This window comes from Chiloscyllium plagiosum, unplaced genomic scaffold, assembly GCF_037043375.1.
Source record: "Chiloscyllium plagiosum isolate Xiang-an unplaced genomic scaffold, Cpla_swu_hap1 HiC_scaffold_46, whole genome shotgun sequence".
NCBI classification, from domain to species: domain Eukaryota; kingdom Metazoa; phylum Chordata; class Chondrichthyes; order Orectolobiformes; family Hemiscylliidae; genus Chiloscyllium; species Chiloscyllium plagiosum.
The window spans coordinates 27285360-27308004 of record NW_028270184.1 but is presented as its reverse complement, the minus strand read 5'-3'; positions in this window follow the sequence as shown (position 1 = coordinate 27308004).

The window sequence follows — 22645 nt, the reverse complement described above, 5'->3', positions numbered from 1 at the left end:
CTCGCAGAGATAGTTTTCCAGAATAATTCCTTATTAGAGATTTAACCCAGTCTTACTCCATCTCTAAACACTCTCACTCGAAGATGCCCACATAATATTCTGGGACAGCTCTATGTTAGCACTCAGTTTTCTCAAAAGTCTCCCTTGATATTCCAACTCCACTTCGGCATTCCTCCTAGGTCAAAATTAGATTTTCTATCTGTTGTTTCTGTTTTATTGTTCTTCTCTATCATCCAGGGAGTGTTAGGTTGTTCCTCCTGTCTTTCCTATTTGAGGGACAATTCCTCGACTGGACCCAAATCATGTGCACTTTGACGGAACCACATTGTTCTTTTTTTTGATCAACTTATTGTTCTACTCAAACCTTCATTCTTTCCCCATTGAAGGCTGCTCTCAGTCAACTTATGTTTCTCACTCTCAATTATTGAATATTATTCTTGACCATCATCCTGAACTTTCCAATAAAATGATCGCTGTTCACCAAAACATTCCTCGATTGACACTGCATTCACTTTTCCCAACACTTTGCCAAAGACCAGGTAGAAAAGTGCATGCTGCCTTGGGCTGGACACATACACCTGCAGTAAGCTGTCCTCTTTGTAATTCAGGAACACACTCCTCATGACCCTCCAACACCAGAATCCCAGTCCATATGTGGATAATGTAAGATTCTCAATCTCACGACTCTGTGGTATTTTCATTGTTCTTAACTGTCACTACCTATCTGTTCTCTCTATCCTTTCCAATGGTTCGTGGCCTATAGACGGTACCTCATAGGGTAATTTTTCACTTTATGTCCTGCATCACCAACCAAACCCATCTGTCCTTGGACGCATCTTCTTTCTCCCTTTCTCCTTAACTAACACAAATCTAAACCAATAATTCTAAACTCCATTCTTTCACTTCACTCCTGTCATTCCGGAATACTTTACACCCAGCAATATATAGCACCCATTGCTTGAACCAGCTCTTGGTTATCAGTACATCAGGTTTCCACACGCCAATCTGCATCTGCACTTCCCCAGATTCTGAGCATTCACATCCATGCAGTGCATCTACCTCCTTTCTTACTCCATTTGCCACTTTTAAACATGTTGATGCAAATTACCAGCAGCATCTTCAAGTATTTTGTGAATCCTGGTAGTCTCCTCTATTTTTCCGTTTTGAATCCCACATGCACGCCAATCTATTTTCAAACCCGACCAAATACCACACAAGGAATTCAGTTCCAGCTCTGTCACTTTTTTTTCCAAGCTACCTTGTACAGTTGCTGCATTCCCAAGAGCCGGCCCCAATGTCCCATGAATCTGATTCCCTTTCTGCTGCACCATCGTTCCAATCACGCTCTCATCTCTCTGAAACCTCGAGTTCTGTTCTCACTTGCACACGGCGCTAGCAGTATGTCAGGGATTGCAAGATATGAGGACCTGCTAGCGAACCATCCACGGAGATCCCTACATTCTGATTCACAGGCCATTTAACCCTTCGAACCCATGTCATTCATACATGACCTTTGACTGTTCACTATTTCACAGGTGGCTGCCCTTCAGACTCAGTAATATTCTTGACCCCACCATCCTGGAGTTACATTGACCGTTACACAAATGTTTGCATTTTCCTCAATTTACGGAATGGCCTCTGACAATTGCTACTCCTCCCTTCTCCCTCCCGTCCTACAGTTAAGTTGCTTGTGGTGCCACAAACATGGCTCTCACTGCACTCACTGAGCAGCCAGCACCTTCATCAACTTCCAAACTGGAAAAATGATTTGAGAAAGAGGAATCAGGCTATATTTTTTCCTTTTATTGGGCGCCCATTTTCTTCCTTCTTACAGGCTGTCATGTCTGCAGGGTGGTTCTTTCTCTGCATGTGCTATCCACTTAACTCTCAGCATCATAGATGTCCCACAGAGTCTCCAGTCGATGCCTGAGCTTCAAGACAACGGCGTTCATCGAGAAGACTAGCAGGGGCTATGACTACCCAATGTAGCAGAACACCACCATGTCGCAAACTGCAACATACATAGTTTTAGTTAATTATTTTACTTCGTATAAAGTTAACATCAGTGAAATAACATTAGAGTTAAGTCCCTTATTCAACTATGGCTTACTGAGATTACTATATTTTATTGGCTGAGATTTCTTTTCTAATTTCTCAGTTCAAAACTTCTTTCAGAAGTTGAAAAATAAATTAGCTAACCTATAGAAATATACAGACAATCACTAATAACGGTATGTTATCAGCCAATGAAATTACAGCCTTTCAGTGATATGTCTTGCACTTCTTTCAAACTCAGTGCATGCATGTCCCAGCAGCAGAAAGTTGTCTCGATGACATCCAGGTTTGGGTAATCGTCCAGCTCCCACTCTGCTCGTCTTCCTCACGGTAAAACCATCTCTGTAACTCCCAGGTACGTTTAATCTTCAAACTCCCACTCCACACTGCTCTCTTCCAAGGTCACCGTCTCCGTGACTTCCAGGTACGCGTAATTATCCAGCTTCCACTCCACTTTGCTCCTTCACAAGGCCACTGTCTCTGTGACTCCCGGTATGACGATGCCTCGATCCTCAATGCTGATTTATAACCTCCCACCCTTCTGCCACGGCAACTCCCAGTTGTGAGTTGGCCCAAATTCCTGTTCCATTTTGCTCACTCACATGTTCACTCCTTCTGTGAATTAGTAGTGGTTTCGAGCCTCCTGCTCTGCTGCTTCTCCAACTCAAAATCTTCGTCGGCATTGATCCTCGCTGCTAATTTATGTTCCCCTGGTCTGTGTTGCTCACTCTCAGGTTCTTTGCCTTTGTGATTCACAGGTAATGGTAGGCCTTAAGCCTCAAATGAGATTATGACATCTCATTTCGCACTGCTCCCTCACTGGATCGCTGTTGTGCCTGGAAGACAGTGGAACAGAGGAGGATTTCATTGGACACAAGACTTTACAGGGATTAAGAAAGCTGTCAGGGATGCAACAGGTTATCTGCAGAGGTTAGTGTAATATGCAGGGAGAGTTGCAGACACTGAAGGAGGCAAAGGAAACCGAGAGATGGTGGCTTGTTGGTGACAGAGCTTTCTATAAACCAGAGAGCTTTTAGTGAGCTGCTTACAGAGATATGAATCCTTCAATAAATGTAAAATTACAGCCAGTGAGTGTTGCAGGTGCTGGAGACTGTGGGATGTGACAGATTTCGAAGACTTGCAATAACTGGGAAGAAATAGATTTTTGGAGAACTGATGTCGTTCAAGGACATGAGACTACACTGAGAATGGGAGCATTTCAAAATAGTGGGATTGCGGCGACTGACATAGATGAGGTGGATAAGGAGCGTGAAATGTGCCATTTCAGCACATCCCGCCTATGAAATTCATTGGGACATAAGGAGGGAAACCTGTGCTCCAATTGGTAAAACTGATATGGAGGTTTGCAGATATTGAAGGGTTACAAATTTAGCAAAGAAGCGCTTATATTTGATCTACAGTTCAAACAAGAATAAAGAAATTCGAGAGATCAACGGGGCACATGGAAGTGGAATAGGTGAGACATTGTGAGGAACAAAAGAAGTCGTAGCTTGGTGAGGATGGCAGATATCAAGGGAAACCTGCATGTCTGTGTGCAGTACAGAGGTGGGGATTGTTGTAGCGCTTGCTGGAGGGTACACCGATAACAACATTTCAGACGGCTAGTGCAGTGACTCAAGAAGGCAGCTCGCAATCAGCATCTCAGAGACAACTCAACATCAACAATAAATGCTGGCTCATCCAGCAGAAGAGAGAGAGAGAGTGCGTGAGTGAGTGACTGAGAGATGAGTGAATGAATGAATAAGTTAAAAAAGATCGACAAGCAGCACTGAGGACACTCAGGGAAGCCCTTTCAACAGCACTTCACAAACCCGGAAAAAAATAACAACCTGGAAGGACGGAAGTTCCAGTTTCACGGGAGCACCAGCATGTCCAATTTCCTCCAAGCCACGCTCCATCCTTCAAGCACTGTGTCTGTCCCTACACCCAAAGAATTACAGGGTGTCTGGAAGGCAGTTCACCACCACCTTCTCCAGGTAATTACAGATGGGAAGAAAATGATGGCCTCGCCAGTGATGGCCACATCCCATCAATGTTTTTTTTTTAAATAGTGAAACTCACGGAAGTTTCATGTCCCCTTTGCTTCCTCCATACAACCCACTTTCCCATCTATTTTTGAGTCATCAACAAACATGGAAACATTAGATTTTGTTCATTCATCAAATGCATAGTATCGATTTGTGTACAGTTAGGTATCAAGCACTAATCCATTTATTCCGCTTAATTTTCTGTCTGTTAAAGAATTCTCAATCCATGCTAGCACATTACCGCCAATCCTACATGTGCCAGTCTTGCCTGCCCACCTCTTCAGTGGGGCTTTGTTGAAAGAATTCTGAAAAATCTCAGAAAATCTTCCCTTTTATCTACTCTGCTGTCTACAGCCATGCAGAAAAATCAACTCAGTAGTGTTTGTGAAGTGAAATCATATTTTCAGAATAATATGCTTGGCGCGATCAGAAGACTAAGAGTATGTATAAAACAGTCACTCTGTGACAAGTGAAGCGCCACAGGAGTCAGTTTTCGGACAACACTCTACACGTTATTGATTAACAGCGTGGATAAAAGACGTGAGAGGGTGCGGAAAAGAGATTTCCAAGAAAGATACCAGGGATCAAACGCTTGTTTTATAACGAGAAGTTGAAGACTCGGGTTCTGTAGGCGACGGTGGATTCTGAATCAAGCTTACAGAAACCTGAGGGACCTGAATGGAGTGGACGCAAGGAAGATGTTTCCCCTTGCAGGAGAGACTAGAAGCAAACGGTACAGTTTCAAAATGAATGAGCGACCGTTTTACAATGAGATGTTGAGGAATTTATTCAGGAAGAGCATGATAAATCAATGATCTCACTGTGTCAGGCGGCTGTGGAGGCCAAGTAATTTAGTATTTTAAATCAGAGATAGATAAGTTCTTGATGAGTGAGGGGATCATGTGTTAAAGGGAGTAGGTGAGGAAATGGGGATGAAAAGCAATTCAGCCATAACTAAATGGTGGAATAGATTCGATGTCCAAAAGGCCTAATCCTTTGTCTGTTTCACAGAAACAGTCGTGGGTGGATAATTTCCCGTGGGCCACTCACCTGCACATCTTTATAATGTGGAGGAAACCCACGCAGACACGGGGAGAATGTGCATACTTGACACAGACAATCATCTGAGTCTGGAGTCGACCACTGGTCACTGGCGTAAGGAGGCAGGGTACTAACCAATGAGCCACAAAGCCACGGAGATTGCTGGGGTGTGGAGGTTTGTAGCGGAGGGTGACGTTTACAGAGAGAGGGTTGTTAGAGCTGGAGAAGATTACAATGATGAGGAGCTGGATAGAGACACTTGAGGAGGTTACACTATCAGGATGGGTGATAATGACAGAAAGGTGCTACACGGACAATGAGTATTGTTGGGACTGGATTGGGACACTCGCAGGCTCTGGAGTGGCTTCTCGAGACGAAGAGATTTGCAGAGACTTCAGAGGGTTGCACAGAGAGGGAGGTCTCTCGGGTATCCACATATTGAGAGGGTTGCAGGACTGGAAGAGTTATCACAGATATGGAGGCGTGTTGCAGTTTTCAGAGATGGGGAGGTTGGACCATTTGGAGCTGTCTATCTATAGAGGCATATTAGCGAGCTTTGAGAAGATTTGTAGCTCAGGTTAAAGTTCTGGACGTAACTTTGCTCGCTGAGCTGGAATATTCCGTCTCAGCGAGCAAACCTACATCCAGATAGAGGGATAATTTTAGGAGAGTAATACAAAATGCAGAGGGAGAGTTGTGGAGTTACACAATTAGAGAGTGTTTAAGGTGCTGTGACGGCTGTTGGCGGTGGAGGAGCAAACAGAGATGTGAAGTGCTGTTGTGGCTGCAAATGTCCACTAAATAAAGGGAGACTTGCAGGGACTGGAGGAGGTTAGACAGAAAGTGGGCTGCAGAGCCTGGCAGGGACTGAAGCAGCCTTAATAAATGGGCAGTGTTATAGCTGCTGGAGCAGTTACAGATAAATGTGAAGGGACTGGATGTAAGTAGGGCTACGGTATCTGGTATAGATTGCAGATACAGATTCGGCAGATGAACTACAGAGGATCATACAAACAGGGAGGTAGGTAGGAGCAGGAGAAGGTAACAGTGACATAGAAGCTTTCAATATTGGAAGGGCGTTCAGTGTGTGGGATGAAGTGACAGAGGCAATGTCCATTGCACGGATTGGAGGAGCACACAAAGGTGGGGACGCTGTAGGATATGATGTTTCAGAGAATGGGAGGGTTGCAGCATCTGGAGGACGTTACAAATTCAGGAAGGGTTATCAGGCTGAAGGAGCAAACAGTTTTGGAGGCCTATAGGGACTGGAGGAGGTTTGACAGATAGGGAGTATTCTGTTGTGTGAGAAAGTTTCAGTGAAAGGACGTTGAATAGATTGCACTGACATGTAGATTAGTCGGGACTGAATGAGGTTATGGAGACAGGGAGCATTACTCGGAAATATAGCACAGAGGGGGAGGGTAGACCATTTAGCCCCACGAGCCTACCCTCCTATTCACTATGATCTCGGCTGACAATCTCACTCAGTGCCCTGTTCCTGCCTTCACTCCTTACAGATACTAGCTCAACTGGAGGTGGTCACTGAGATAAGGCGGACCGGAGTTACTGAGGGAGTTTCCAGAGATAGGGAGGGTTGGAGTGAATGGGAGAGGCTACCGACATAGGGAGGATTGGGATGCTAGAGGAAGTTACAGAGATAGGGAGAGGGTTTGGAGTGACTGTGGAAGATACAGAGATAGGGAGAGGTGGAGTGACTGGAGCAGGTTACAGAGATTGGTTCAGGAGGAGTGACTGGAACAGGTTCAAGAGGTATGGAGGGTTGTAGTATCTTGGGGAGTATTCAAAGATAGGGAGTGGAGTCTGATCGAGAGTAAATATTCAAAGATTGTGCGAAGATTTGTAGCTCGGGTGCTCGTTGTTGTGGTTCTGTTCGCCGAGCTGGAAGTTTTTGTTGCAAACGTTTCGTCCCCTGGCTAGGCGACATCATCAGTGCTTGGGAGCCTCCTGCGAAGCGCTTCTTTGATGTTTCCTCCAGTGTTTATAGTGGTCTGTCCCTGCCGCTTCCGGTTGTCAGTTTCAGCTGTCCACTGTAGTGGTTGGTATATTGGGTCCAGGTCGATGTGTTTGTTGATGGAGTTTGTGGATGAATGCCATGCCTCTAGGAATTCCCTGGCTGTTCTCTGTCTGGCTTGCCCTATGATAGTAGTGTTGTCCGGTTCCTGCACGAATGCCGAAAGAATCGAATCCTTCCACAATGTGTCAGATACAGACCGCCAGTCAACACAAGCCAGGGAAACAGCCAAGCAGAACGGATTCAGGATGATCCAGGTAATGATCACAGACGCGCACAACCGACTTCACAGATACAGACATGAGATTGCGCGCCAAAAGTCGTTAATTTCAAAAACCACGAATCAGGAATGGACCCGGACCATAGAATAGGCTGTCACCAGTGGACAGGACAGGACTACACTCCGCAAAAAAACGGCACTAAAAGAAAAAATGGCCAAACTAACGCACAACAAAGAGGACACTACAACACACACCTGGGTTAAAAACTTCTCCCACAGACAGCTCACAGACACGGAAAGAACAATACTGGCCAAGGTGCTCAACTACAACCACAGGGACGCCAAGACAGCAGACTTCCTAGCAGCACGAGAAGGCACACTCAGGAACAATGGACTGACAGAAGAGACACAACAAACAGTGAGACAAACTGTCGTACCGATGATAATAAGGAAAAGACAAACACATAACCTCAACACCAAGGAGAGGGAAACACTGAAATCACTAAGAAACGATAAGAACATAATCATACTACCAGCAGATAAAGGCAGACTGATGGTCATCCTAGATAAATCTGATTACATCCAAAAAGCACAACAACTACTTGAAGATACCAACACCTACCAAAAGAGGGAGTTTGACCCCACCACACAGCTCACCAATAGGATAAATAACACACTAAGGAATCTACAAGAAAACGGACAGGTAACCAGAGCTGACCTACAAAGAATGAAAACGGAAAGCAACAACACCCCCAGATTCTATGGATTACCTAAAGTACACAAACCAGACATCCCACTCAGACCCATAATATCACTACCAGGGACACCATCATACAAACTGGCCAAAGAACTACAACAGAAACTGAAACACCTGGTCAGCGGATCCAAACACTCTATACAATGAACACAGGAATTCTTGGACATCATCAGAAATATACACATAGACAAAGAAGAAACCATGATATCATTCGACGTGACGGCACTGTTCACTTCGATTGACAAAACCCTAGCCAGAGAAACAATAGCCAACCTCCTGGACATACAGAATAAAAAACGGGACGCTGAACCGATCAACAAAGACGGCATACTTAAACTACTGGACTTGTGCCTCACAACACACTTCACATTCAACAACCAGATATATGAACAAATCAACGGAACACCCATGGGATCACCAATCTCGGGACTCATAGCAGAGGCAGTTATGCAAAGGTTAGAACAAAAGGTCCTACAACAAATTCAACCCAAACTCTGGGTCAGATATGTCGATGACATGTTCGTAATCATTAAAAACACGGAAATAGAAAAAACACACCGGATCATCAACGCCACACTCACAGGAATCCGATTCACGAGAGAAGAAGAAAAGGATAGCCAACTCCCATTCCCAGACGTGACGGTACAGAGAACACCAGACGGAGAATTCACTACAAGAGTATACAGGAAAGCCACACACACGGACCAAGTCCTAAACTATGAAAGTAACCACCCCAACACACACAAACGAAGCTGCATCAGGACACTATTCAAAACGGCCACAACACACTGCAGTACACCAGAACTGCAAAATGAAGAAGAGGAACACCTATACAAGGTATTCGCCAAAAACGGATACCCGCGCAACTTCATCAGCAGATGCCTAAGAGAAAGACCACGGAACGAGGACATACCACAACCAAAAGGACTACCACACTACCATACATTAGGAGCATCTCGGAAGTGACTGCCAGACTACTGAGACCCCTCGGACTCATAACGGCACACAAACCAACAGCCACGCTCAGACAACAACTCACCAGAACAAAGGACCCGATACCCAACATGAGCAAGACGAATGTAGTGTACAAAATACCATGCAACGACTGCACTAAGCACTATATAGGACAAACAGGAAGACAGCTAACAATCCGCATACATAAACATCAACTAGCCACGAAACGACACGACCAGCTATCCTTAGTAGCCACACACGCAGACAACAAGCAACATGAATTCGACTGGGACAACACTACTATCATAGGACAAGCCAGACAGAGAACAGCCAGGGAATTCCTAGAGGCATGGCATTCATCCACAAACTCCATCAACAAACACATCGACCTGGACCCAATATACCAACCACTACAGCGGACAGCTGAAACTGACAACCGGAAGCAGAAGGGACAGACCACTATAAACACTGGAGGAAACATCAAAGAAGCGCTTCGCAGGAGGCTCCCAAGCACTGATGATGTCGCCTAGCCAGGGGACGAAACGTTTGCAACAAAAAATTCCAGCTCGGCGAACAGAACCACAACAGAGAGTAAAGCTATAGGGAGTGTCATTCATACAGGAGATGTTTGTCAAGATATGCAGAGTTTTTGAAGCTGGAGGACTTGATTGAAAAAGGCGGTATGCAGAGGTTGCAGAAGGTCACTGTGACAGGGAGGATTATAGGAGATTGTATTGACTATAACAAAAATATTATTGCCATTTCTGCAGGAGGTAACAAACAATTGTTTCTCATGACTCTCGGAATTTACATGCACAACGGGGAATAGGAACAGGAAGAGGTTGCTGAGCGATGGAGTGGGTTGTAGCAATCGAAGAATTTGATTGTAATCGTGAGAGTTGTCAAGAAGAAATTACATTATAGTTCGGGTAGTAGAGACAGGATGGTGTGCAGAAATAGGGAGGAGCTGGAAGACGTTACTATTGCCGTGAGGTTTGTGGTGATGGTTTTCGGGATTAGATGAAGTTAGTAATACTGACGAATGTGGACACTGGATAGTTCATCAGACTGAAGGAGGTTACAGAAAGTGATAGACGTAGCAACTGAAGTGATACACCGCAATGTAGAGTTACAGAGCATTGTCGTGACGGGAGACGGTCACAGCGATTGAGGAAAATGCAGAGCTACATGAGGTTGCAGACATGGGGAGGGTAAAAATGGCTTTAAAGCGCTATACGCAGGCAGGGTTGCAGGGATTGAAGCAGTTTACACAGGCAGGACAGTCTTGACAGACTGGATGAGATTGTACAGTCAGAAATGTCTGTAAGGATGGCAGATGGTTACAGAGGTCGTGTGGTGATGTCGGATCGTGGGTAAGAGTGTTATAGGAGTTGAAGGTTATAGTGATAACATGAGCTTTAGGGGCTGGAGAAAGGGTCACCGATGGTGATATTGGTAAGTGCTGCAGGATGTTGCAGAGACAGCGTTGAAGTAGGTATTGTTCAAGATGACTGTAAGAGTGGTTGGTTATTATGACTGGAGGAGGAGATTACCGACCTTGGGCATATTATTCAGACTGGAGCAATTTCGAAAGATAGAGAAAGTAGTCAGCATTGGAGTAGGTTTCATTTATATAGTGGGATTGTGGGCAGGGGAGGAGGTTACATGTATCTGAGTTCTCGGAGTTAGAAGCATTCAAGGCATTGGCGCAGATAAAGTGGACGAAAAGGCATGTTTCTTTTTGCTGTATAACTCTATGATATGACAACAGAGTGTTGGAGAGAATATAGAGAACAGAAAGGTCCCAAAATTAAATATCACCTTCCTTCGAGAGGCCTGCTTTCCCCTCTGTTGTACGTATGCTCTCTAATGCAGCACAGGCGTGGATTAATAACGGTGAATTCCCTATGCTGGCTCATGAAGTTTTAGTCCAGCTGGGCTGAACGAAATTCTCTCAGAAGTGGGTGGGAATTGAGATGGGACACTCATGTTCTGTGCTCAGCCTTCGCCGTTGCATCTATGTCAGCATATGTCAGCCGATGTTTCAAACCATTATTCTATGCTCTTATCACTGTGTTTGACCCCTACTCACTCCCAGATTTATGGAAGGCTCAAGATCTCACTGCTTTTGGACTGACCAATTGCGTTCATGAGGCGATGGACGAGACAGCGGCAGTTGGGAAGTTTATTGAGTCAAGAACTTCCCAAGAACCTACAGGAGACAGAGAAATAGACAGAATGGGAAAATCGACTGATGCAGTGAGGATGACACATGGAGAATGGAATGGAATCCTACACTGATCTGGAAAATTCCAGTGTCCATTCCGAAGCTGTGCTGCCTAATCTTCCTGGAGTGGAGAAATATGCTGTCTCAGGAGCTGGAGTCGCTGCGAAATGTGCAGTCAGAGGCAGCAATTAGACCCACATGGTGTCAGTTACCACATGAAGAGATGCTGAGTGATATCAGCAGTGTGCAGGAAGCTATCAGGATCAAAGAGTGGTCAGGAAGGAGGGGGGCTGATCCATGCGGCACTTGTATCAACACTCAAGGATGAATGATCTTTCAGTGACAGACACAATGGAGTAGTGTTATTCTCACTAGACTATTCATGCAGAAATTAATGCCGGTGAAAATGATACCCATCTGACTGCTTAATATTCTTGGAAGAAGGATATCTGCTTTAGGCAGGCGGACTACATATCACTGCAGACCCAAACCCTCTGAAATGGCCCAGCAAGCCACTCAGTTCAAGATCAGCTCGGCTTGGGCAAGAAAAGCTGGCCAGGCAGAAATGCACACATGCTCGGAATGAATTAGAAGTAAGACTGCTGGAACCCAGTGTCCTGGCCAATCATACTAGTACATTTATGGACAGGGTTGTAAACTGACAACGAGGATGCAGAAACAGGATTCAGCAGAAAGGAGCTTTCTAAATCCAAACTGAAATGGTGAAGCATCGGAACGGCATGGTGATGTGGCTGATGTCAAGCAGAAAGGAACAGGAAGGGGCAGAGTTTAACTAGAACTATACATCAACAAATAGGTGTGTGACATGAAAATGGGGGAAAACATAATTATAAAGGTTTCTATGGAATGGAAAAAGTATCGGCAATAAAAAAAGACGGAATTGTGACAGAGATAATTGAGATTTAGTCATCAGAGATACGGGAATATAGGGTGAAAAAAAGTGGAACATACGCATACAATGATAAGAGCTGAAAATGTGTTGCTGGAAAAGCGCAGCAGGTCAGCCAGCATCCAGGGAACAGGAGAATCGACGTTTCGGGCATAAGCCCTGAAGAAGGGCTTATGCCCGAAACGTCGATTCTCCTGTTCCCTGGATGCTGCCTGACCTGCTGCGCTTTTCCAGCAACATATGTTCAGCTCTGATCACCAGCATCTGCAGACCTCACTTTCTCCGCATACAATGATAAACTAACTTGCGGGTATTCAGGCAGAATGAGAATGCAGGACTGATAAACCCTGACATTAATGGATTGCAAAGGCATTACAGGGAAACCATTTGGCCTCAGGTTATTCAGTCGAATCAGCCTGAATGCAAATTCTGGGTAATTGGTCTCAAAAGCAAAAGCAGGGTAACAGTTTTTCGGCTCTGTAACAACATTTTATTGCTCATCTCTGCATTGAACAGTAATTCATTGGAGTTTGTAACAAAGGCTTTGATAACTTTGGAATAGTTCAATCTTTCTATAATCCGGGATAGTCTCACTGGCAAGAGTGATATTCGAAGAGAGAGAAATGTTTCTGCCGGTATTTCGTTGAGTAACACATTGTCCAACTGTCGAGGGACGTAACTGTCTCAGATCGACCATTGAGTGGTGAAGCTGAGTGAAGTGATGATGTCACACTGAGCGATTCTCCAGGAAATTGCAGTATAGAGGAATTCAAAGAGATTATGAAGTTTTAAATTGACCATAAAGCACATCCTACAATAGGAAACAAAGCCAATTAGATGAGTTTGAGAGGAGAACTGAGCATGGCAGTTAGGATAAACAGATTGAGATGTATGACTGGAAATGAACAGTGGATAACATTTGAAGGAACTGTATCATATTCAACATAAATACAACACCTCAGCAAGACATTCCCACCTGTGCTTCATGCAGGATGAAAAGGATCAGATTTGATGAAGACATGCTCAGAAGACAAAAAACCAAACAATTCTGCAGAAACCAAAGTTTCAGAAACATGCAAGTATTTGTTCAGGGGATCGCAAGTAGTCTGCCAGCAGGAGGATCGCAGTAGAAAGAGGAACGATTGTAAGAGTTTAATGAAATAATAGGAACCTGGAGAGTTGAACGTGCTGGCGGTGGTGAGAGTTTGACAGAAAGTGGCTAGGGTCTGAATAATGTTAAAAAGCCAGTACAAATTTCTGCAGCTGGAGCAGTTTGCAGAGGTAGCGATGGAAATAGGACTTTTTATTTAGTCATTCATTCGCTGAGAATGTAATTGATTGGACGAGCATTCTTTGCTGTCCTGCGAATTGCCCAGAGGGCAGCTCAGAGACAGCCATATTTTTGTGGGCCTGGAGTTACATGTTAGCCAGACCACGTTACAATGTCAGATGTCTTTCCCCAAAAGGACACACGTGAACTAGATATGTTTATCCAGATGCATTTGTGTTGGCCCCTCAAATGTCCTGTACAGACACAACATAACATCTCAACTCCTATTCTCAATCCTCTGACCAATGAAAGCAAACATCCCAAACGCCTGTTTCAACAGCCTATCTAGCTATGATGCAACTTTCAACGAACTGTGCATCTGCATCCCCACGTCCTATTAAGGTCCTAACATTAACTTAAAAGGCCCGCCCTGGTTTGCCTTAGCAAAATGCAACATCGTGCATTTCTCCACCAGCTATTCCGAGACTCACTGGCCCAGCAGTACTGTTGATCCCGCTGTACTTTTATATACCCCTCTTCACTGTTTACTTTACGACCAACTTCAGTGTCACCACATACTTACTAACCATGACTCTTTTATTCTCGCCCAAATCGTATATATGATTGATGCACAAGAGTGAATCCAACACTGAACCCCACGGCACAGCGTTGGTCACAAGCCTGCATGTTGAGCAGTAAACCTCTATGAATGAATTCTTTCTTCTCCCATCAATCCAATTTGTATCCAGTTAGTGAGCGCTCGCTGATGATGAGTGTCCAGAACTAATAACCATCTGCCATGCAGAAACTTGTCAAAGGGCTTTCGGAAAGCCATACTGACAATGTCTACTGCTCTGCATTGATTTATCACTTGTCTACGTTCTCAAAACTTCAGTCAAGTTTGTTAGACATGATTTGCTATGCCAAACACCATGCTGACTGTCGCTAATCCATTCTTGCCTTTCCAAATGCATAACATTCCTGTCTTCCAGACTCTTCTCCAACTTACCCATCCCAATCATCAGTCACACTTGCCTGCAGTGGCTATCAAAGATATAAAAACCTCTACGAGTGCTGCGCAATTTCTTGCCTATCTTCCCCCAAGATGCTGAGATACATCTGATAATATCCCATTGTTTTATCGACCATTTTGTATTTAAAGACAACGAGCACTTCGGTTCTCCAACTTGAACTCTTTTTGAATACATCACCATTTATTTTCCCACGTTCTCGAGTTCCATGTCTTTCTCCAACACCAATCCTGAAGCAACATATTTGTTTTAGATCTCCCCTATCAACAGTGGTTCCACATCGAGAGGCCCCTTGACCGTTAAGGGGCCATACTCCGACCTCGCTAAGATTCAGCCCTTATTAAAACTTGTCAAAATGTTTCTGAAATTTCAAACATCCCCCGACCGCAAGCGCCCTCCCCTACCTTTGTCTATTCTGCCACTTATGGCCACAGTGAAGCATAAAACCCATAGATTTAAAGAATTCCCCTTTTATAAAGTCATGCATCTCCCATTGTTTCAAAATATCCAGTTACTGTTTGTCATATCCTTTATAATACACTCCAGTAGTTTCCCAACTTACTGTCAGGCTAATGCCATTTTGGTTTCAGACTAACTGCACAAAGGGGTTTAGGAATCCTTGTGTATCAATCTGTTAGGAAGAAGTGGGTGCACCTTTAACAATGTAAAGAACGTAGCAAGTACAACGATTGCTGGAGAATTTACGAAGTAACATTTGATTAAGAATAAACAACACTCGCTGAGTGGCCTGAAAAGGACAAAAAAAGTTTGAAATTATGTCAATAGGTTTACGTTATACCCCGAAAATGGTGAAATCCGAATCCAACTTGGACTGAGTAGATTGATAATCTTAAAAGCCAACGACAAATCAGATAGTTTGGGGGGAAAAGACCGGGCAAAACTGAATGGTTGAGACGAGAACAGCCAAGCCCAACATGTGAATAGACAGCATGAAAAAGTACATTTTCCATCAGTAACCTGTAACATAGAAAATCCGAAGAAGAAGAAAAAACGACAAAACATCCAAATAGAAACGCGAATTCCGCCAGCTTTGCGATAAGAATTTTGATATTGTAGAGCTTAATTGGCAGTTTTATCAGACTCGTATTGTGGAATGGAAGTTAACAGATAGGTTAGGGGAAAGAATTGTAAATAGTGTTTAGATGATTATTCCCTGAGCAGTAAAGTTGTTGATTTTTACTGAAAGTAGTTCTTGGCCTATCGGATTTTTACACATTACTGCACATTACTGCATTGGATAAATTCCTTCTATGTTACTGGTAAATTTAGCAGGAGGCTTTACCCCGTGTCATAACAGTTTGGGGGCGCGGGCCCGTGATTTCAAATATTTTAAAGAAATTTGAATAGATTCGTGGTTGCAAAAGGCCCCAGCAGAGTTAAACACTTACAGGTTAGCGTTCTAGATCTTTCAATAAACGGTAGGTGAAACAATTAATTTAATTTCGGTGAAGTGTAAGGGTAATGGCTCTTAAAATTGCTGAAGAGGTTCTGGGATTTGAAAATGATTCTCAGATTTGCCAAGAAGGTTTAGAAAGAAAGAAAAAGGCCATTATTTTAAAATTAGCAAATAAGTTAGATTTATTTTTTTAACAAGAACAAATGTAAAGTTGAAATTGTAAGGAAATTACTCAAACTCTTACGTGTGTCAGAGAAACAGGCAAATGCAGTCGAGATAGAAAAGCTTAAATTACATTTGAGGAAGATTTAGTGTGAAGCTAAACAAAGAGAGGGGGGAAGGGGTGTAGAGACAAAGGGAAAGAGAGAGAGAAGAAAGAAACAGAGAGGAAACGTGTGAGAGAGGAGGTTCTTGGCTGAGCAAAAAGAGAGAGAAAAGACACAGAACGATGAAGAAGAGTTGAGAGAGAGAGAAAAGAGAGAAAGAGAGCAGGTACTTGGCTCAACAAGGAGAAAGAGATGAAAGGGAGAAAAAGAAGAGAGAGAGGAAAAACAAAGAGAGAAAGTTGTCAGCTGAGCAAACAGAGACCGAATTTGAACGTGAGTAGTTACGACTTAGTCAGCAAAAATATGTAAATACTCTGCCACATTTTGATGAGAAAGATACTGAAACCTTCTCTATTTCATTCGAAAAATTGGCTAGGCAAATGGAGTGGTCTGAGGATTTATGGTGAATGCTAGTTCAGATTAAACAGGTAGGCAGAGCTGGTGATGTATTTGCCGCAATGTCCAATGAGGTTTCAAGAGATTATAAAGAGGTTATACAGGGTTTTTTAGGTGCTGAGAATTGGTATCAGAAGCATATAGACTGAGGTTCAGAAGCACAAAGAAGGAACCAGGTCAGACATATGTTGAGCTCGAATAATTAAACAGAGTTATTTTGATCGATGGATGCGTGTTTTGAAAATAAATCGGACATTGAGACCATGTAACAGTTGAAGAATTCACAAATAGAGATAGTAAGACTTCAAGTGGAGGAACAGAATTTTCAGGTATTGAGAAGGACAGCAGAATTAGCAGATGAGCACCTGTTGGTGCATATGACAAGCTTCTGACCAAGATTTCATCGTGTGATGGACAGAAATTGAGAGAAAGAGAGATCCTACACTAGTAAACAAAGAGTAGCGAAAACACTGCAAAGAATTTGCCACAGGAATAAAAAAGAAGCACAAGACGTTGGAAGGGAGGTGAAAGACATCAGGTGTTTCCACTATAGTAAAGTGAGACATGTGAAAAAAAGTGCTGTTTGTTAAAGAAAGGCACTGTAAGATACGATGTGGTGAAGTAATCTAAGCCAATGGCATTAGTGAAGGTAGGATAAAGTGAGGATTGCAGATGCTCGAGATCAGATCTTAAAAATATGTTGCTGGAAAATCGCAGCAGGCCAGGCAGCATCAAAGGATCTGGAGAATCGAAGTTTCGGGCATAAGCACTTCTTCAGAAATCCTTCTTCTGAAGAAGGGCTTATGCCCGAAACGTCGATTATCCAGTTTCTTTGATGCTGCCTGGCCTGCTGCGCTTTTCCAGCAAAACATTTTTAAGCATTAGTGAAGGTAGTAAAGGAGACCCCAAGATGAGTTGAGGAGCGGCAGTAGAGTGCACAGTCGAGGCTGGAGAGGGTATGATGTTACGACCCGATTTCTAAAAAGAATTCCCCTCTCTGGGGAACGTTTACTCAGAAAGAACAGGGGGAGAAAAGGACAAGAACTAATTAAGAATTTATGCATCTCTGAATATTAAGAATTTTTAGTGCTACAGAAGCTCACGACTCGCTGATAGTAAGGAATGAGCTAATGCACACTTTTTCTGATGTGGTACCCGAGAGTGTGGTAATTTTTGGAACAGATGGACAGAAACGTAGCATTCCCCTATGGAAGATCAGGTTCAGATGCCAACTTAAGACTGGGAAGTTGCAGTATCAGTTCCAGGAATTCAGTTTGTTCTTGGGAATTACTTGGAAGGATCCAAGGTGTGACTGACGGCCCTGCTGTAGAGAAACCCAAGGAAAACCAAGAAACTCAGATGCCAAAACAGAAATATCCTGGTATTTTCCAAAACTGTTTCGTAACCAGATTCCACGATCACAAGTAACAGCACGAAGTGAAAAGTAAAGAGAAGGCTAAAGGAGTCAAAGTTCAGTGAGCGGATACCCAGTTTGACGTAATAATGCAGGAAAACACTGAACAGAGAGAGTGTCAGACAGGGGTGTTTCTTCCTGAAAGACTAATAGAATCCTCGGACGGAAATGGAGACCACGGCAGTTTAGTGCATCGAAGAATGAGCCAAAGTGCACCAGATTGCGTTGCTGGTAGCATACAGACAGAAAGTATGATGGTACATGAACGTACATCTAAGAGGTCACCTAAAGACTCAGGCTAATGTAGAAAAACATTTTTATTGGCCTGCAATGCACAAGGATGTGGTTATCTTCTGTCGTACTTGTCAAAAATGCTAATTGGTATGTGCGCCACAGGTAATAAACCTAGCAGCTTTGTTCCAAATCCTTGCATTCGAGGAACCTTGCATGCGGGTTATAAGTGATTGTGTAGATCCCCTCCTGGGAACTGAAATTGGGAAGCGGTACTTGTTAACCATAATGGATGTGTCTATTCAGATTTTTGGTCGCAATTCTTTTAAGTATCAAGGCAAATGCTGTAGTAGACGCGTTACTAGCTTTCTTCACATGGTATGGGTTACCCAGAGAGATTCAATCAGACCAAGGGTCAGATTTTATGGCGAGGCATTTTTACAAGGTTATGAATAACTGAGGTATTCTGCAGTTCAAAGCCAGTGCGTATCATCCTGAACCCCAGGGAGCTTTAGAAAGGTGGCATCAGACCATGAAGATTACCCGAATGGTTGGGCTGAAGGCATCCCAAGCGCATTGTTTGCCATTAGAGGTGCCCCAAAAGAAGTTACTCAGTTTAGTCTCTTTAAGTTAACATTTGGTCATGAAGCAAGAGGCCTTTTGAAATTAATTATAGAAAAATTGCCAGGACCAAAGCCAGAGATCTCACATTTTGATTATGTATCGGACGTGATGGAGAGTCGACATCGAGTAGGTGACTTAGCTAAACAGCACCTAAAAAGGACGCAATGTAGAATGAAGAAGGTGGCAAATAAATGCTCTGAGACGCGGACATTTTCCCAAGTGGATAACGTGTTGGTAGTGTAACCAGTGATAGGTGATCCCTTCAAAGCCAGGTTTAGCAGTCCCTATCAAATTGAGAAAAATGTTTCGTCAGGTGAACTATTTATTAAAGATGCCAGATTTTAAAAAAATGTGTCGTATCTGTCATTGAACATGAAAAAACTGTATTATACTCGCGAGAAAGAGCTGGAGAAACAGCTGTCAGTTACTGCCCCGTAGAATGTGTAGTTAAATCCAGATGATTGGATGTTGAGGTGTCTTCAAATAGACTAAAAAATGAAGAGGTCGTTGAAGATTGGTATAGATTAGAAAGCTATCTGTCTCTGGTACATAAAATGGAGTTGAAGATTTGTTACTGCAATGCAAGGACATACGTACGAATTAGATGGGGTGGACTAATTCTACTTTTCAGGAAGTAGACGTAAGGAATACTGGTCGGATAAAACAACACCCCATCGGCTTAATTCTTTCAAATCCAGACAGGTCCAATGGAGGTGGAGGTTATGCTCGACGAGAACATCATCGAGATTAAAGTGGTGCTGCAAAAGCACAGCAGGTCAGACAGCATCCAATTGGCACGAAATCGAGTTTTGGGCAAAAGCCCTTTGTCAGGAAACATCAATTTTCCTGCTCCTCGGATGTTGCCCGACCTGCTGTGCTGTTCTACAGCACTCCAACCTTGACTCCAATCTCCAGCATCTGTAGTACCCACTTCTACCGAGAACATCATCGAACTAATCCAGAGAGAGTGGTGTTCGCCGATCAGCTTAGTTTCCAAACCGGACGGGACTCAATGATTCTGCGTTGATTAACGGAAGGTCAACGTTTTGAGAAGTCGTACTCATATCCAATTCCTCAATTGGAGAACTGCATCGAGTAAGTAAGACTAGCCAGTTACATCACAAATTGGACTTAATGCTTGGTTACATGCAAGTATCTTTATCAGTGTTGGAAAAATAATTTTCTGTGTTTGTCATCCCAAATAGACTGTACTAATTTAAAGGGATGCCCTTTGGAAGTTAGAAAGCGGCCGTTACATTCCAAAGACTCATGAAGAGACCGTAGCTGGGTTAACAAACTGTGCAGTCGATTTGGACGATGTAGTGATCTTCAATAAGTCCTGGAAAGATCAGTTGGCGTTGTTGACAGAGCATTTTGAACGACTACGAGAAGCAAAACTGGCGATAAATTTAAATAAAACGGAAATACCGAAAACAGAGGTGATGTTCTTGGGACATAATATTGGTCATGGAAGGTTGGACCCACGGAATGCAAAGATGAAGGCCATCGCGGAATTTCAACGACCAACCTCGAAGAAAGATGTGCTTCGATTCTTAGGACTCAGCGGATTTTATCAAGATGTTGTTCCAAACGTCAGCAGCGTAGTGGCATGGTCAACTGATTTTCTGAAGAACAACACAAAGATTTGATAGACAGAACCATGCCAGGAGGCTATCGACCATTTGAAATTGATATTAACAACCAAACCAGTTTTAGCGAAACCAAAATTTTCGAAACTTTTAAAGTCTCCATCGATGTGAAAGACATTGAACTTGGAGCTATACTCCTACAGGCAGATGAGAATGGGTTTGAACTGATAGGTGGTTGCTTTTCGAAGAAGATCAACATCCACCAGTGGAAATATTCCACAATAGCAAGGGAGGGATTGAGTTTGGTACTAGCGTTACAGCATTTTAATGTGTATGTCATGAACAATGTCTCAGAGACTTGTTTACACTGACCACAGTCCGCTTACATTCTTAGAAAGTTTTAAATATAATAATATGAGATTATTTCGTTGGAGTCTTAAGTTACAGACGCTTAATTTAAAAATCAAACATGTTGCGGTTCAGAAGAATATAATCACAGATGCGTTATCGCGGATGTAATTGATAGATTTCAATTGAGATTTGTTTTTATTTCATATTATGCACATACAGGTACATGGGAAAAAAGTGAAGGTGAACCTGTTTTAAAGTTGTCTGTATGTTAGGGCAATGTGCTTTAAGTACAGAAAAAATGACGCAACCTTTTCATTCTGAAGTTCATTTTATTATTAAGGGGAGGAGTTACGAAGATGTGGGTGTACCTTAAAGAGAGTGAAATACTTGGCGGGATTAGGGAAAGCTGGAGAATTTACAAAGTAACATTTGATGAGAACAAACAGGACTCGCCAACAGTCTGGAAAAGACAAAAAAAATCAGATTCAATTCAGACCGATTAGTTAAAATTATACCCCGAAAAATATCAAACTGCAATCCAAATTGAATTGAGTATGTTCACGGTCTTAAAGGATAACGACACAATCTGATGCGTTGGGTGTCAATTTTGAAAATTGAACAGTTGAATGGATAACTGCCAAGCCCAGCATTTAAACAGACTGCTTGAAAAATATTTATCTTTAAATTACTTATTCAATCAATAACCTTTAACGCAGAAATTATTAACAAGGTGAAAAGAAGACACATGAAGATGAGAAGACAAAAACGTACAGCTGCCTGTTTTTGAGACACGAAGTGTGGTTTCATAAATATTAATGAGGAGTTTTATTGGACTAGTATTTTCGAAGGGAAGTTAAAAGATGGGTTAGAGAAAAATATTCTGATTAATGGTTAGCTAGGTATTCTCTGTTATATGTTAAGATATTTAGGTGCTAATTTTTACTTTAAATCGTTCTTGGTCAAAGTTTGTGAGAAGATTTGTAGCTCGGGTGCTAGTTGTTGTGGTTCTGTTCGCCGAGCTGGGAATATTTTGTTGCAGACGTTTCGTCCCCTGTCTGGGTGACGTCCTCAATGCTTGGGAGCCTCCTGTGAAGCGCTTCTGTGATCTTTCCTCCGGAATTTGTAATGGTTTGTCTCTGCCCTTCCGGTTGTCAGTTCCAGCTGTCCGCTGCAGTCGCTGGTATATTGGGTCCAGGTCAATGTGTTTGTTGATAGAATCTGTGGATGAGTGTCATGCCAATAGGAATTCCCTGGCTATTCTCTGTTTGTCTTGTCCTATAATAGTAGTGTTGTCCCTGTCGAATTCATATTGCTTGTCATCTGCAAGTGTGGCTACGAAGGATATCTGGTCGTGTCGTTTCCTGGCTAGTTGGTGTTCATGGATACGGATCATTTGCTGTCTTCCTGTTTGTCCTATGTAGTGTTTTGTGCAGTCTTTGCATGGGATTTTGCATATTACGTTAGTTTTGCTCATGCTCGGTATCGGGTCCTTTGTCCTGGTGAGTTGTTGTCTGAAAGTGGATGTTGATTTGTGTGCTGTTAAGAGTCGTCTTGGTCATAGTAGTCTGGCTGTCAGTTCAAAAATGTATAGTATGATGCATGGTAACGGGGCTAGTCCTTTGGGTTGTGGCATGCCCTCATTCCGTTTTTTTTCCCCCTTAAACATCTGTTGATGAAATTGCGGAGTATCCATTTTTGGCGAATAAATTGTAGAGGTCTTCTTCCTCTTTTTGAAGTTCTCGTGTGCTGCAG